At 45.4% G+C, this 17,012-nt stretch overlaps 1 protein-coding gene across 1 annotated transcript in view; it reads right to left on the bottom strand.

The window, feature by feature from the left end:
• Positions 1–17,012, bottom strand: part of LOC122810494 (neuron navigator 2-like) — a 2,968,645-nt gene that overhangs the window by 545,849 nt on the left and 2,405,784 nt on the right. The window lies entirely within an intron of this gene.

Genomic DNA, 17,012 nt, shown 5'->3' with positions numbered 1-17,012 from the left:
TGTAGCTTGTGTACAGTGAGCTTTGAAGGTGTTTTGCACTCTAAATCAGCTATGCTGTGAATGCTCAGAGTTCAGATCACAATTGTTTTCTTTATTTTGTTAAGCTGGCAGAGATGTGTCAGGCTAGGGGACTGGTGCATGGAAACCTAAGGCAGACCTGATTGCAGCCTTGGTTACAGCTGCATCAGAAAACAGCAACCAGGAGGACAATTAGACTGGAAGTGGAGATATAATACCCTTGGAGAATAGACAGCTCAACCTTTCTGCAGAGGACTTAAAAATCCATCTGGAGCTAAATAGACCTGAGTTGGAGGTCAGGATTGTGGAAGTAGAAGCAACCTAGAGACTGAGACATCTAGAGACTGAGGAGAATGAGAAACTGCTATGCTTGGAAGCTGAGGGAAAGAAGAGGCAGTGCAGCATGAGAAGGAGATGCTGACGCTTCACCAGAGTCATGGAGGTAATGGGGAAGGGAGTAACTGGACTCCAAAAGCACAACAGGTCAGTAAATTTTGTCTGCAGTTTAAAGAGGGGGGTAATTTTGATAGTTTCATTTATATGTCTGAGAGGGTATGCAAACAATATGGTGTTGACCAATAGCTCTTTGTACGGTTCCTGAACCCCTTACTCCATGGTAAAGCTGTAACTGTTTTGACAAATGTCTGACATTGCATGTTTTGATTACACTGTAGTTAAAAAGCATTTGTTAGAATTGTTTAAGCTAACACCTGAAACGTATAGGAAAAAGTTTTGTGAGCATAGACGCAAGGCAGATGAGTGTGTGTGTGATTATGTTGCTGAACTGAGCACTTATTTCCATAGGTGGGTGAGTGGATGTCAAGTCACCACCTTTGAAGGGCTGGCAGACCTTTTGATGAAGGAACAAGCCCTTAGCATTTCACCTGAGGACATACAGATCTGGTTAGCTGATAGACAATGTGTTACTTCAGATGAGTTGGGAAGGAGACCTATACCTGGCAAGCAGGGCAGGCCTGCACTGGAAAGGGACCCCCAGTACTGCTCATGGGTCTAAAGGAACCCAGGGTGGGCAGCACAGAATGCCCCAACAGAATCTGCCAGTAGCAGTGGAAGCCACTAGTCCAGGTACACGTCCAGGACCTAGGGTTAAATGTTTTGAATGCAACCAGTGGGGCCATGTGGCATACAGATGTTCACAGAGGCAAGGTGGGGAACAAAAGGTGAGAGAGCCACTAAGTAGGAAAGACAAAATGCCAATAGTACGTTGTCTTGAGACAACAAGGGTACCAAACTACCATCCTGCAGATGTCCTGATAGGCAAGGATTTGGATGAGGCAGTACCATGTGCTTATGCAGTTACATAAAGGCTAGGAGACAAGAATGTGGGTCTGGTAGCCTGGGGAATACCCAGACAGACTGCATACTTGCAGCCAGGACTGGTGAGGTGGTTACTTCAGGGAGGGAGCTACCCTGTAGCAGCAAGACTGAAGGTGAGCCACAGCTGCTTGGGGGTACTGATGGTCCCTTGGACAGAGTGCCTGCAAAGGTAGAGGTGAGTAGCAGTATCCCGGCTGACAGTGAGGCACCACTGTCAGAGGATGCCAGACTTCCTGTGAGCTGGGAAGGGTTACAATGAGAGAGTTGAGATGGGCTCAGCTCTCAAGACCCTACATTGCAAAGCCTGAGGCAGGCAGCTAGGATGGCACCTGATTCTCCACAAAAGGGGGAATCTGTATACTGGGACAAAGGGTTACTATAAAGAGAGTGGACCCCTGAGGGAGGGCTAGCAGGTGAGAGAGTACAGCAGTTGGTAGTGCCTAGAGCCTACCATCTGGCACTTCTAGCCATAGCCCATGATATTCCCTTTGCAGGTCATATGGGCATAAATCGTACAAAGAGGCGTATTATGCAGAACTTCTATTGGCCTGGAATTTCCACAGATGTAACAGGGTACTGCAGGACCTGTGAGCAGTGCCAAAAGGTAGGCAAGGCAGGAGACAAGGTGAGAGCTCCTTTGATGCCTTTGCCTGTGATTGAGGAGCCATTTCAGAGGGTAGCTATGGATATTGTGGGTACCCCAAGTTCCACAGGAGAAAAAGTATATATTAGTGGTAGTGGATTATGGTACACGATACCCTGAGGCAGTGGCTTTGTCCTTCATTGAGGCAGAGAAGGTGGAAAATGCTTTGTTAGAGATTTTCAGCAAGGTAGGTTTCCCGACTGACAGAGGTGCCAATTTTATGTCCGACCTACTGACTTGTCTGTGGACATCCTGTGGGGTGAAGCACATGAAGACCACACCCTACCATCCCCAGACTAATGGTCTTGTTGAGAGGTTAAACTCTACAATCAAGTCCATGCTACGGGCATTTGCAGATCAGTTTAAGAGGGAGTGGGACAAATATTTGCCTCATCTATTTGCTTACAGAAAGGTTTTCCAGGAATCCACAGGTTTTTCACCCTTTGAGTTGCTGTATGAGCACAAAGTGAGGGGACCTCTAGATTTAATTCGAGATGAGTGGGAAGGTGAGTATGAGTCTCACAAGGAGTCTTGTGGCATATGTCCTAAACCTCAGGACAAGGATCAGGGAACTCATGGGCTTGGCCCAGGAGAACCTGGCAGAAGACCAACAACAGAAAAAGGTGTGGTATGACAGGAATGCTCGAGCTAGAGAGTATGCTGTGGGGTAGCAGGTAATGGTTCTCATTCCTGTCAAGACACAGCAAGCTGCAAGCAGCTTGGGAGGGACCCTACAAGATGGTAAGAAATGTAAGTGATGTTAACTACATGGTGGAACTGCTAGGCAGAAGGCAGGGGTACAAATTGTACCATGTTAACATGATGAAACCTTACCATGATAGGGAGGCCCTTGTGCTGAGCATTTGCAGTGAATTGCAGGAGGAGTCTGATGGAGATCAGGGGATTGATCTCCTCAGTGGAAGGGGTAGCAATATCGAGCAGCTATCTCCTACCCAGGTTTGAGAAATCCGGGCAGTGTTGCAAGAATTTGGGGACATGTTCACTGGGAAACCAGGGCGCACCCACCTGGGGCAGCATTAGGTGGATACAGGACCCCAAAGGCCTATTAGACAGGCCCGTTAGAGTGCCTGAGGGAGAAAAAACAGTTGTGTTGGTGCTAAAGAAGGATGGCAGCACCAGGTTCTGTGTGGACTACAGGAAATTAAATAGTCACACAGAGTCGGATGCTTACCTCATGCCTAGGACAGATGAGGCCCTAGAGCAGCTGGGTGGGGCTACGTATCTTACAACCACTGATCTTTCCAAGGCTTACTGCCAGCTGCCCTTGACTCCAAGTGCTAGAAAGGTCAGCCTTTGTGATTCCTTTTGGCTTGTATGAGGTTACAAAGATGCCCTTTGGGATGAAGAATGTCCCAGTGACTTTCCAGAGGCTGGTAGATCATATCCTAGCAGGAGGGTTTGCCCTTGCTTACACAGACGATATTGCCATCTACAGCCATTCCTGGCCAAAGCACCTTCAGCATGTTAGGGAGGTGCTGGGCAGACTACACAAGGCAGGGTTGACCATTAAGCCGAGCAAATATCGGGTATGGCAGAGGTCTCCTATCTAGGGGAGTGGTAAGATAAGGCCATAACCTGCCAAAGTGGAAGCCATTCAGGCATGCCCTGCACCTGTTACTAAAAAGCAGGTGAGGGCATTTTTAGGGACAGCAGGGTACTACAGAATGTTCGTCCCCAGTTATAGTACCATAGCTGCTCCCCTCACAGACCTGACAAGGAAGAACAGGCCAGATAAGGTAGTGTGGACCCCAGCATGTGAGCAGGCATTTCAGAAGCTTAAAGAAGCTTTGGGAGGACCCCGTGTGTTAGCCAGTCCAGATTACAGCAAAGAATTTGTTGTGCAGATGGATGCTTCAAACCATGGGGTGGGGGCTGTACTTAGCCAGATTTCTTCAGAGGGAGAAGAGCACCCAGTCATTTATCTCAGTTGTAGGCTCCAACCCAGGGATGAATGCTATGCAGCTGTAGAAAAGGAATGTCTAGCCATAGTGTGGGCACTGCAGAAACTTCAGCCTTATCTGGATGGAAGGAAATTCACTGTTATGACAGATCACAGCCCCCTAACATGTTTAAACAGAGCCAGCCAGCAAAATGCCAAGTTGCTAACATGGAGCCTGGGGTTGCAAGCATATGATGTTAGTGCAACACCGCAGTGGGGTTAGCAGTGCCAATGCAGATGGGTTCTTAAGACAGGGAATGGGGTAAGGTATACTCAGATAGACCTAACTCTCTCAAGCAGCGTTTCCCAAGGGTCACTTGAAAAACTAGCTTGAGTTCTCCAGGAGGGGAGAAATGTGAAGGCTGCCAGCCTAGCCAGATAGAATTTTATAGAGAATTCTATAATTTGTAAATATTAATGTACAACACAGGCTTGTTGTCTTAAATGAAAAAAAAAACTGCTGTTAGATGTGAAACTGAAAAAAAATGAAACAACAGTGCTCTCTGCTGACCACGCAAAACATGCTTTGACCACTTGATCTAAAGTCGGCTCCGGCCTGTCTAGGTGAAGACATTCTTTCTATTGTTTTAACCAAGAGTTAAATTGCTAGATTTAAACATGCAAATGTATTTTTATTGCTCTGCTTCCTGACCAGCTGCAAGATAACAAAAGGAGATGTTAAGAATGTAAATGTAGTTTCTGTTAGCTTGGGAACACAGGGAAGTGTGAAGAATGATGTAATGAGAAAGTACAGTTGTGTACACTTACCATAAATGTAGATGTTCGAGTGTATACACTGTTGCAGTCATTACATTTGGGTTATCTGCTGGCAGGTTGCCCTTAGTCGGCCTGATTAACAAAGTCTTGGGTCCTGCGTCAGTTGCTGTCCCTTCTTCCATGACGTCAGGTTGCAGGGGTATAAAAAGTACAGTTTTGTACCTACCATAAATGTAGATGTTTGAGTGCCAATACAGCTGCAGTCATAACAGATGGGTTCTCCTGCCGTCAGGCGGGTCCTCGGTCGGCCGAATTCCAAAGTCTAGGTCCGGCATCGGTTGTCGTCGCTTCTTCCCTGACGTCAGTGCGATAGGGGTATAAAAGAACCAGCCGACGCCATTTTCTTCAGTTTTTCTTGCCCCAGATGTCAGGTGCCCCCAGAAGGAAGGCAATACATAAATTTGTATAATAAAGCAATGCCATATAATCAAAATACAATAGTGCAAGCAAATACATCTTGAATGAATACCCCAATCAGGTTGCATGAGGAGGTGTTAGCCAACAGGCCTGTCCCAAGAGGGGAAGGAGGGAGGGAAACCTGGACTGCAGCTGTATTAGCACTCGAACATCTACATTTATGGTAGGTACAAAACTGTACTATGTTCATCGCGCATACAGCTGCAGTCATAACAGATGGGTAGAATCCCAAAGCTAAGAAAGGGGTGGTAGGCACTAGGTGGAACTAGGAGGAGCCAGAATGCACTGCAAAGACTGCAGTGGCAAAGCCCGCTCTGGATTTGGAGTATAATGGAAGGTGGTAGTGCTTGGAGAAGGTATGCACAGAACTCCAAGTGGCTGCTTCCAAAATATCTTTGGTAGGAACTCCTCTGAGAAAAGCTGCAGAGGTAGCCGTGACCCTTGTGGAGTGAGATCTGATGCCTGTAGGTACAGTTTTGCCATGAAAAGAATAGCAAAAGCGTATGCAGTGGGCTATCCATTTTGAGATTGTCTGTTTGGAAATTGGCTTCCCTTGAGCTCCTATAGCATAGGACACAGAGCTGTTCTGATTTTCTGAAATGCTTTGTTCTGTCCAAATAATAACGCAGTTGTCTGTGGATGTCCAAGGAATGCAGTAATCTCTCCCCTTTGTTTTGAGGATTAGGATAAAAGGTAAGTGTATAGCCTGATTCAAAGCTACCCTGGATACCACTTTTGGCATAAAGGACGGATTGGTTCGTAAGGAAACTCTGTCCTGATGGAAGATGATAAAAGGCTGCACAGCCATGAGAGCTTGTAGTTCTGATACCCTACGAGCTGAGGTAATATTCAGAAGGAAAGCTGTTTTCCAGGACAAATATTGCAAATCTGATGAGGCAACTGGCTCAAAAGGAGGCAAGGTCAGCTTTTCTGGAATAAAATTGAGATCCCAAGCAGGTATTGGTTGTTTCCTTGGGGGTTTTAGATTCTTAGCCCCTCTGAGGAACTGTCTTAAGAGGGGGTGAGAGAATAAGGGTGGATCAGTGTTGTATTCTGCAGAAATGGCTGAGGCATGGATTTTGATGGAGGAGAATGAAAGTCCACTGCTTAGCAGCTCAGCTAGGTACTGTAATATTTGAGGTAAATTCAGTTTTCCACGATCCTGGCCCTTTTTCTCATTTGAGACACAAAACCATTTCCATTTTGTGGAGTAAGCTTTTCTAGTAGACGGCCTTCTGGCCTCCAAAATGACATCCTGCACCCTCCTTGGAGAGTAGGGTCTGTTGTGATGCTAAGGAATCTTCCATGCGCTAGATTGAGTGTTTTTAGCTGACTGTCAAGAGTTTTGAAGCTGTGCTGAGTCAGAAGAAGAGGCATTAGAGGCAGGGTCCATGGTGGGGAATGCGTCAGGCTCCTCAGGAGTGGGTACCAGTGTTGTCTTGGCCAGACTGGAGCAATGAGAATCATCTTTGGTCTGTCTGCTCTGGTTTTTAATAGAACTTTGGGCAGCAGAGGAAGAGGTGGGAAGGTATAAACTGTCATTGATGTCCAGCTGAAAGAGAGAGCGTCCACTCTCCAGGCCTTTGGATGAAAAATCCTTGAGCAGAATTTTGTCAATTGGTGATTTTTGTGGGAGGCAAAGAGATCTAGGTCTGGCCTTCCCCATGCTTGAATTATCTCTGTAAAAACTTGAGGATGCAACTTCCATTCGTGTGGATCTGTCATATTTCTGCTAAGGTTGTCTGCCAGCGTGTTTTCCTTGCCTGGCAAGTACTGTGCTTGAAGTTCGATTTGTAAGTCCAGGGCCATGTTCCAAAGTGACATGGCCATCCTGCATAGGGGGTATGAATGGGTTCCTCTCTGTTTGTTTATGTACCACATTACTGTGGTGTTGTCCGTCTTTATCAATAGTTGACCTGGTTGCAGAAGGTCTTTGAAAGCTATAATAGCATTTATTACTGCTAGCATTTCCTTTTGATTGATGTGTAGGTGCTTTTCTGTTTGGGACCATTTGCCCTGAATGCACCGATCTGTCATGTGCGCCCCCAGGCGTAGTCCGAGGCGTCTGTTGTGATGACTTGATTTGCTTGAGGCTTGCTGAATGGGAAACCTGTGTTTGTTTGGCATGCTTGAGCACACCACAGAAATTCCTTTTGAAGACATGGAATTAGTGGTATTATTGTTTCCAAACTGTGGCTGTGTTGAGACCATAGGGTTTTCAGGTAAAATTGAAGTTTCCTCATATGCAGCTTTGCACATGGGATTAGTAAGATGCAAGATGCCATGAATCCCAGAGCCTGCAGGATTTTCCTTGCAGTCAGCCTGGTGCAATTTGCTAGTGTTCTGAAGTATTGAGTTAGTTGCCCCTGCTTCTCTGGCGTGAGGTAGGCCATCTGGGTGTTTGTGTCCAAGTTGGCACCCAGGAAAATTATTCTCCGAGAGGGTATTAGCTTTGATTTCTTTTTGTTGACTGTGTATCCCAGAGAATTCAACAACATTATTACATAAGCCAGATGTTTCAGAAGTATGTTCTTGCTGTCCGCTTGGATCAGGCAGTCATCCAAATAGGGGTATATTTGTATCCCTTGAAGTCTGCAGTAGGCAATTACTGATGCCAGGCATTTCGTGAATACTCTGGGCGCAGTAGATAAGCCAAAGGGCAATGCAGAGAATTGATAATGGGTTGAACCTGCAAGAAATCTGAGGTATCTTCTGCAATTTTGTCTGACTGGGACATGCAGGTATGCCTCCTTGAGGTCCAATGTTACCAGCCAAGACTCCTTGCCCAGTATGGGAAGAAGCTGCTGTAGAGTGAGCATCTTGAATTTTGGTACAGTAGAAATGTGTTTAGGATGGATAGGTCCAAAATAGGTCTCCAATCTTTTCCCTTCCTTGGTACCAGGAATAGTCTGGAATAAAAACCTTGACCTTGTTCGTGAGTAGGTACCTCTTGAATAGCTTTCATGTCTATGAGATCTGAAATTTGTCTTTGTGCCTCTGCCCTTTGATTGTGTGGCAGGTTTGGCATGCCTCTCATTTTGGAAGGGTGTGAAAATGGAATCTGTAGCCTCTGTTTATAATGTCCAGGATCCATTTGTCTTTTGTGACAATATGCCAATTTTTTGAAAATAATGCCAGTTTTCCGCCTAATGGTGCTGCCATTTGAGCCTTGCTTGGCATGCAAAGGGGAAAGTCATTGAGCTTGCTTTCTGAATGGCTGCGAGTTATCCTCACCACCTCTTTGTGTAGGAGCTTGCCATTGTCTGCCTCTAAACGATCCTTGGGATTGCCCTCTGCCCCTCGGGCGCCTGTATCTACCTCTTTGGGGTCTGTCCGTGGCTGGAAAGGACCAATTTTTGGAAGGCCAATTTCTACTGAAACGTGGGGGTTGTACCTGTAGAAAATCTTTCACTGTTTGCATTGATTTAGCCTTTTCCTCCATTTTCCTTAATACCTCCTCAGCATTAGCACCAAATAATACATTCTTTTGTAGAGGGGCATCTAGTAATTTAGCTTTGACATGATCTGGTAAGGTTTGTTCCTTGAGCCAGGCATGTCTATGTATGACTGATCCTGTAACAACAGCTTTATATGAGGCCTCTAGAGCATCAAAACCACATTGTAAGGTATGTTTACCCACTTGTTCTGCACTATGCATCAAATCCTGCAACTCCTTCAAGTCTGGTTGTTCAGGTTGTGACACTTTACTTCTCAACTGTGATAACAGAAACTGTTGGTACTTTAGCATATGGAACTGACAGTTTAATGCCCTCATGGTTAAGGTGGCCGAGGTGTATACCTTTTTTCCCCACCTTTCTAAGGATCTGGAATCTCTCTCGGAAGGTAATGGATTTTTAGCAGTGGAGGCCTTAATTCCCTTGGGGCCCTGTGAGATAGTTTCTGGGTCAGCAGCATGGCTTTTGTATAGAAATTGGTGTGAGTCAGGAACCCTGTAGTACCTGTCAGGCTTGACTGGGGCTGGAGGAAGAGAATCCGGGTTAAGGCAGGCCTCCGAGTACACATCATCTAGTATGTCCAAGACAGGAGGTATAGCCAGAGGCCTGTGCTGAGGTAGCAAGAGAAATTCACTAAGCCTTTTCTTGGAATCTGAATAAGCTTGGCCTTCCCAGTGGAAGTGTTCCCTTAAGGTATGCAAAGTTTCCCCAAATGAGTAATCCTCTGGGGGGGAAACAGACGGAATGGACTCCTCTGCATCTGAATCTTCAAAAGGGAAGTAAGAATGTTCCTGTTCATCAGAGTGCTCTGAAATAATGGAGCCCTGATCAGAGGAGGGGGATTCTTCCTCCACTCTGGGCCTTTTGTCCGGGGGGGGGTTGAGAACCCCTGATGAGAGTAATTAAATCCTCAGCCATTTTAAGCATCTGTTTTTTAGGCATGGGGCCTGGAGATGGGCCCTGTGTAGCTTGTCTCTTAGAATGCATGGCTGCTTTAGACTTAGTGAAAGCCTTGATGGAAAAAGAAGAGGAAGGTCTGAAGACACCTTGAAAAGAGGTAGACCTGTCCACATTTTGAGATTCACCGCCAAGAGTGGCTTCGATATCTGTAGTCGGGGTGTGGGCAGAGGAGCGTGCGACCTTGGGCACAGGAGACACTGCCAATGAAGTGTCGTCGGTAGTGAGGTAGGCGCCTCACTGAGAACCGGACCACCTGCAGTCGGCTTTGGCGTGGTGTCGGTAGAGGCCGCGGACCTCATGGGTCGGTCCTTATCTTTGCGCTTTTTAGACAAAACTGGAGTCGGAGTATCCGACGACATAATATAGTTAAATTTTTTGAGAAATAATGCTGGGCGAACTCCGCCTGGTGCTTAATGGTGCGTTTTTTGAATGTAGCACAAAAGCGACAGACCGAGACGTCGTGGTCTGGGCCTAAACAAGGAATACAGAGGGAATGGAAATCCTTATGCGGTATTTGCTTCCCACATGAAATACAATTATTAACTTTGTCTGACATTGGTCTGAGGCAAGAAAAGTTTCCCCAACGGGGTACTTAGCTTTTAAGAAGACTTCGGTTGCAAAATTTTCGTAATTTCAGAAGCTGGCTGACCAGCACTTGCGAACTGCTTCTGCTTCGGGCACCGCGCGGCAAGAAAGACTGAAGAAAATGCCGTCGGCTGGTTCTTTTATACCCCTGTCGCACTGACGTCAGGGAAGAAGCGACGACAACCGACGCCAGACCTAGACTTTGGAATTCGGCCGACCGAGGACCCGCCTGACGGCAGGAGAACCCATCTGTTATGACTGCAGCTGTATGCACGATGAACATCATGCAGCAGATGCCACTACATCAGTTTTTCTTGCCCCAGACGTCGAGTGCCCCCAAAATGGGGAGCAAAAAAAATATATATATATAAATAATTAAAAACACAAAAAATACACCTCCAAACAAAAGCAAATACACCAAAAAGGCTTTTAAACATAGTAAAAGAAAGTAGAGGTATAGTAAGAGAAAAACAGGGGGCTGGAGGGAGGGCAACCAGGACTGCAACAGTGAATACACTCGAACATCTACATTTATGGTAAGTGTACACAACTGTACTATGTTCTTTGTGTTTCACTGTTGCAGTCTATTTGGATAGAATCCCAAAGCTATGGTTGGGAGGATGGATTTATACAGCATTAGGAGCAGCTATAAGGCCCTGCAGGACAGCAGTGGCAAAGTCAACTCTGGATTTAGAGAAGAGAGGTAAATGGTAATGTTTGGTGAACGTATGAACTGAGCTCCATGTAGCAGCTTTTAGATAGCAGCTTCTAGAATGTCTCTGGTAGGAACACCTCTGAGAAAGGCTGTATAAGTAGATGCAGCCCTGGTGGAATGAGATCTGATCCCCTGGGGGATAGTTTTACCATGGTGCATATAGCAGAAATGAATACAGTGTCTTATCCATTTGGAAATAGTCTGCTTTAAAATGGCCTTTCCCTCTGCCCCTGCAGCAAATGCCACCAGTAGTTGTTGAGATTTTCTTAGAGATTTTGTCCTGTTTAAGTAAAATCTAAGTTGTTTGCGTACATCCAATGAATGCAGAATCCGCTCACCCTTGTTCTGTGGATTGGGAAAGAAAGTTGGCAGATGAATGGTCTGATTAAGAGCCACACTGGATACCACCTTAGGCATGAAAGATGAATTTGTCCCGAGAGACACCCTGTCCGCATGAAAAATAATGAAAGGCTCCACTGCCATAAGAGCCTGTAATTCAGAAATCCTTCTAGCTGAAGTGATTGCTAAAAGGAAAGCTGTTTTCCAAGAGAGAAATTTTAGGTCTGCAGATGCAGCTGGCTCAAAAAGGAGAGAGAGTGATACAAAATTGAAACCCCATGCAAGGGTTGGAGCTCTCCTGGGAGGTCTTAAGTTTTTGGCCCCTCTGAGGTACTGCTTTAGCACAGGATGAGAGAAGAGGGGAGGATCTGTGTTGTAATGAGCTGAAATGGCAGAGGCATGGATTTTTATGGAAGAAAAGGACAGGCCCTTGTGAAGCATCTCAGTTAAGTATTGTAAAATCTGAGGAATATTGGGCATTGCTGTGCTTATTCCTTGTGATTGGTTCCAGGCACAGAATCTTTTCCATTTGTCACCATAAGATTTTCTAGTACTAGGCCTTCTCGCCTCCAAAATGACATCCATCACAGGTTTGCTGAGGGATGCCAAGGGTGAATTTAGATGATTAGCCATGCTGCAAGATTCAAAGTTTGGAGCTGAGTGGGCAGAATTTGGTTGTTATGCTGAGACAGCAGGTAAGGTGTCTGAGACAGGTGCCACGGTGGAAGGTGTGACACATTGCGCAGGAGAGAGTACCAGTGCTGGTGAGGCCAGTCTGGAGCAATCAGAATCATTTTTGGTTTGTCCTTTTGACTTTTAGTAGAACTTTGGAGAGCAGGGGCAAAGGGGGAAAAGCATAGACTGATAGGAACAGCCACTTTCCAAGCTTTTTTGTGATGAATTCTTGTGCAGAATTTGTCCAACTGATAGTTCTGCGGTGAGGCAAAAAGATCTATGTCTGGAAAATTTGTGGTTCCAGTTTCCATTCGTGTGGGTCCATGAGATTTCTGCTTAGTTCGTCTGCCAGAGTATTCAGCTTTCCTGGCAGGAATTGAGCTTGTAGCTGTACTTGATAGGTCAAGGCAGTGTTCCGCAATGCTATGGCTAGTCTGCAAAGGGGGTAGGAGTGTGTACCCCCCTGCTTGTTTACGTACCACTTAATTGTGGTGTTGTCTGTCTTTATCATTAATTGTCCTGGATGAAGGTAGTCCTTGAAGGCTGTCAGTGCATTTTGTACAGCGTACCACTGAAGTTTCCTCATATGCAGTCTTGCATATGGAATTAAAAGAATGCAGGAGGCCATGAACCCCAAGGCTTGCAGAATTTGTCTTGCAGATAGCAGGGTTTTTGTGGCCACCTGTTTGAAGTAAGTCACCAATTGAATTTGCTTTTCTGATGTAAGGCAAGTCATCTGGGCAGTTGTATTCAACCTTGCACCCAGGAATGTAATCTTTTGAGTGGGTACCAGTTGTGATTTCTTTTAATTTATGGTGAACCCTAGACAAGTTAGAACCTTTTTTACAAATGCCAGATGCTTTAGAAGAATGTCCTTGCTTTCTGCCTGAATTAGACAATCGTCCGGGTATGGATATATTTGAATATTTCTTTGCCTGCAAAATGCAATTACTGGTGCCAGGCACTTTGTGAAGTCCCTGGGCGCAGTAGATAAGCCAAAGGGCAGTGCAGGGAACTGGTAATGCAAGTAGCCTGCTTTGAAGTGGAGGTATCTTCTGCAAGATTCCCTGATTGGGATATGAAGGTAAGCCTCTTTTAAATCTAGAGTTACCAACCAGGCATCATTGCCTAGCATAGGTAGTAACTGTTGAAGAGTCAGCATCTTGAATTTTGGAATGTCCGGAAAGGTATTTAGAGTAGATAAGTCCAGAATTGGACGCCATGATTTGTCTTTTCTGGGAACCAGGAAAAGTCTTGAATAGAAACCTCGTCCCTTTCCTCTTCTGGTACTGGTTGAATAGCCCCCATGCTGATGAGGGACAAAACTTGCTTCTGGGCCTCTGCCCACTGATTTGGGGGCACATCTGGCCATCCATTTGGGATTGGCAACATGTGGAAATGACATCTGTATCCCTGGGATACTATATTTAAAACCCATTTGTCCTGGGCATAAGTTGCTAGTTTCGTGCATGAAGTGCCAGTTTTCCGCCCAAAGGGGCAGCTAAAAGTCAAGTGCTTGGTGATTGTAGAGGGAAGTAATTGAGACTGTTTTACCATAGGGAGGTGCCTTGTTTCCAGATTTGGAGGTGGAGGCACCCCATTGTTTTGTTCTAAAAGTTCCTTGTCACTGAAACCTGGAGCCTTTGGAATGTCTTGATTTGACTTGAGCATTTCTTGAGGGGACTAGAAAGGATCAGTTCTTAGTAGGCCAGTGCCTACTAAATCTTGGAGGTTGCACTTGTAAGAAATCTTTCACAGTTTGCATAGATTTAGCTTTATCTTCCATCTTTTTTAACAATTCTTCAGCCTTACCACCAAAAAGACGGTCCTGTTGTAAAGGAGCATCCGACAATTTTGCTTTAACATGGTCAGGCAGAGTTTGTTCTTTGAGCCAAGCATGCCTTCTTAGCACAGATCCAGTTACAGCAGCCGTGCAAGAGGCCTCCATGGAATCAAAACCACATTGCAAAGTGTGTTTTCCAACTTATTCAGCTGAATGTAATAAATCCTGCAAATCTTTATTTTCCACACAGTCAGAGATTAACATAATTTTCTGTTTAAGTAGTCCCATGATACGCTGTTGATATTTAAGCACATGAAATTGACAGTTTAAAGCCCTGATTGCCAAGGTTGCAGACGTGTAAGCCTTCTTACCCCATCTATCCAGCTCCCTGGAATTTCTATAAGAAGGGGTAGGATTTTTAGCAGTAGAGACCTTAACGCCCTTGGGACCCTGAGAAATGGTTTCAGGATCAGCAATAGGATTTTTGAAAAGGAATTTGTGGGAGTCAGGAACCCTGTAGTATCTGTCTGGCTTACAAGGAGCCGGAGGCAGAGAATCAGAAGTCAAAGTGAAAAAACATCATCAACAATGTCTAGAAAAGGAGGTATAGCCAAAGGCCTATGCTGAGGAAGAAGAAGAAAATCCCTAAGTCTTTTTAGATTCAGAGAAATCCAGACTTTCCCAGTGGAAATGGTCCCATAAGGTATGTAAAGTTTCCCCAAAAGAAAAATCCTCAGGGGGAGAAGCAGAAGGAATGGAATCCTCTGCATCAGAGTCCTCATAAGTAGGAATAGACAAATCCTGTTCATTAGAAGAGTCAGAAGAAATAGAATCCTGTTCAGAAGATTCATAATCAATGTCTTGGCTAGGCCTCTTAGAAGGAGGGGGTTGGCTACCCCTGATCAGAGTAATTAAATCTTCAGCCATTTTGATAATTTGTTTTTTAGGCATAGGGGCCTGCACATGTGGCCCAGGCATAAGTTGTTTAGACATAGATTTAGATTTTGACCTTAGTTTTTAAGATGGCATCGGTCTAATATACAAATCTGTAGGCCTGAAAACACCCTCAGAAGCCGGTGCCTGCACAGCGGCTCCAGACACATCTAAGTTAGAGACATCCGCGGGCTCCATAATTGAAGTATCTTGCGGCATAACGGACTCCAAATGGGTCTCAGTAGAGGCCTGCGAATCAGAAATAGCAGGTATCAGGGGCTGAGAAAGCGCCTCCCTGATTACCGGCGAACTGGCGACTGGCTTAGGAGTTTTGGACCTCGATGGTCTGTCTCTGTCTTTTTCTTTGCAATTTTTAGGTATTCTGGTAGTCAGATTGCTAACCGATGACATTTCTGGATAATTAAATCTTGAGCAAAAATATTTAGAAGCAAAAATATACTGACGTTTAATCGTGTTGATTAAATTTAGTACAAAATCGACAGCAAGGCACGTTGTGGTTAGGGCCTAGGCAAGGAATACAGTACAAATGAAAATCCTTATGAGGTATTTGCTTCCCACAAGTAATGCAATTATTAACTTTTACTGACATCGGTAAGGAGCAAGAAAAAGTTTCCCCAACGGTGTACTTAGCTTTTAGTTGAAGACTTTGGTCCTGAAACTTGAAAACGAACATTTCAGGAGTCGGCTGACCGGCACTTGCGAACTGCTTCTGCTTCGGGCACCGTGCGGCAAGAAAGGCTGATATAATGGCATTGGCTGCATGTTTTATACCACTGACGACCTGACGTCATGGAAGAAGGGACAGCAACAGACGCAGGACCCAAGACTTTGTTAATCAGGCTGACTGAGGGCAACCTGCTAGCAGATTACCCAAATGTAATGACTTCAACAGTGAAACATGAAGAAAGTACAGTTGTGTACTTACCATAAATGTAGATGTTTGAGTGTATTCACTGTTGCAGTCATTACAATTGGGTTATCCTGCTGGCAGGCCACCCACGGTCAGCCTGAATTCCAAAGTCTAGGTCCGGCGTCGGTTGCTGTCGCCTCCTCCCTGACGTCAGTGCGCCAGGGGTATAAAAGATGCAGCTGATGCCATTTTCTTCAGTTTTTCTTGCCCCAGATGTCAGGTGCCCCCAAAAGGGTAGGCTAAAAATATGTCAAAAAAAGCATGCATGCACCAAATAAAAATTTTCCTTCATCTACAAGCAAATACACCACACAGGTTGTATAGAATAGAGAAGTATAGATAAGGGGGATGGTGGGTGGGTAACCTGGACTGCAACAGTGAATACACTAACATCTACATTTATGGCAGGTACACAACTGTACTATGTTCATCGTGTTTCACTGTTGCAGTCATTACAATTCGGTTGAATCTCAAAGCTAAGGTTGGGAGACTGGAACTAAATAGAATTAGGAGCGGCTATGAGGCCCTGCAGTACTGCAGTGGCAAAGCCTGCCCTGGATTTGGAGTGGAGTGGTAAGTGGTAGTGCTTTGTAAAAGTGTGCACTGAACTTCAGGTTGCAGCCTCTAAAACATCCTTGGTTGGCACTCCTCTGAGGAAGGCTGCTGAAGTGGCGGCTGCTCTGGTTGAATGTGGCCTAATGCCCTTGGGCACTGATTTGCCATGTTGTGAATAGCATAAATAAATGCAGTGACCTATCCACTTTGAAATAGTCTGCTTTGAGATGGCCTTTGCTTGTGATCCTGCAGCATATGCTACCAGTAATTGCTCGGTCTGTCTGAAAGCAGTTAGTTATGTACTCACCACAACGATTGATGTATGTGGTCCATCTCGCCTACATTCCTTACTCATGGGTTCGGAGCCGAGAATCGGCTCCGACTCAGCCAAACTTTCTAGCACGAAGTCTCTAATTGGCTGGGCTAACCCGGTATCCCAGAGAGCACATCACCCTAGCCCCAGATCTTGTTTGCAATCATAACACTCATAACCCATACTCAAACACTGGAAGAAAATCCAGCCAGATATGGAACAAATCACTGACCTTCAAGGGTCCACGGAGCCAAAAATTCTTCCGATTCCTCTAGGAAGGGGGCAGGTGGGAGGGTACATAGGAATGCAGGCGAGATGGACCACATACATCGATCATTATGGTGAGTACATAACTAACTGATATTATGTGGTCCTATCTTGCCTACATTCCTTACTCACGGGACAGCGTCCCCAGCACCTCTATCCTGGGAGGCTTATAAGAAGACACTCCTGAGAACCGTGGAATCAAAGGAAGCCTGGCCTCTAGAAGCGACGTCCAGTTTGTAATGAGTAATAAAAGTGTTGGGAGAAGCCCAAGTTGCTGCACTACAAATATCATCCAAGGAAAGTCTAGCATGGAAAGCTACTGACGTAGACATAGCCCTGGTAGAATGA

This window comes from Protopterus annectens, chromosome 9.part0, assembly GCF_019279795.1.
Source record: "Protopterus annectens isolate FY-2018-M chromosome 9.part0, PAN1.0, whole genome shotgun sequence".
In the NCBI taxonomy this organism is placed as follows: domain Eukaryota; kingdom Metazoa; phylum Chordata; order Ceratodontiformes; family Protopteridae; genus Protopterus; species Protopterus annectens.
Note: the sequence above shows the minus strand (reverse complement) of the source record. Positions and strands in the feature narration are given on the sequence as shown.